This window comes from Lepisma saccharinum, chromosome 17 (assembly GCF_977018435.1).
Source record: "Lepisma saccharinum chromosome 17, izLepSacc3.1, whole genome shotgun sequence".
In the NCBI taxonomy this organism is placed as follows: domain Eukaryota; kingdom Metazoa; phylum Arthropoda; class Insecta; order Zygentoma; family Lepismatidae; genus Lepisma; species Lepisma saccharinum.
In genome coordinates, this window is record NC_139245.1 from 27,021,734 (window position 1) to 27,022,508 (window position 775).

Sequence of the window (775 nt, forward strand, 5' to 3'; positions counted from 1 at the left end):
GACAATGCGAGCGAACCGAGCAAGAAAAAATTAAAAATGTATTTGTATTTGCATAAAATTTGAAATCGAAGGAGTAATTGCTTCTCTGTGCCCCCCTGCAAGTGCCCTTGGCCGTCAATGTTTGCCCCCCTAGAATTGACTTCCGTCGAAGGTTGGGGGCAATGCCCCCCTGTAGTTGCGCCACGTTATAATATACATATTTAAGCAATATGTGTTTACTTTAGATACATTAGGCTCACTTTTATGCTTGCTAACATAAAATGTACAAACCTGCTCAGACTCACTACCATTGTTAGTGTACTGAACCTTATTCTTCACAGTTTATCAGCTCGACTAACCTTGTATTAATGCGAATATCACGCCCCCCCCTCCATCCAAACCGATTCTAAAGACATACGAGGTGGTGTTTCATTTCAACCCTATCGCTGCGATCACCCACAGGTAGGTAGAAAAACTATACATAATAACCAAATACAATAATCAATAACAAGCCAATCGTCCTCCCCCATGGCGCAGTGGTAGCGTCATTGCCTTGCAATCAAGGGGTCCCGGGTTCGATACCCGGTGGAGGCACAAGTGGTTCGGATTCCACTTTAAACTGTAGGTCCAGTCCCGATTAGCCTTACTGTGCATAAAGTGGACTTAAAACTCAAACCAATAACAAGCCAATCAAACGAAACAACCCCCCCATTTTTGTGTGAAGATATATAGAACTGGTACAAAAATTTGCCCCCCCCCAAAAAAACAATTCTCATGATCGCAGGTGCGTCATGAA

The 775-nt window shown here is 43.2% G+C and overlaps 1 non-coding gene across 1 annotated transcript; it reads left to right on the forward strand.

Moving 5' to 3' along the window:
* The first annotated feature begins 501 nt into the window (after positions 1-501).
* Positions 502-573, forward strand: TRNAA-UGC (transfer RNA alanine (anticodon UGC)). The gene has a single exon. It is a non-coding gene; the product is annotated as a tRNA-Ala (tRNA).
* Positions 574-775: the final 202 nt, after the last annotated feature.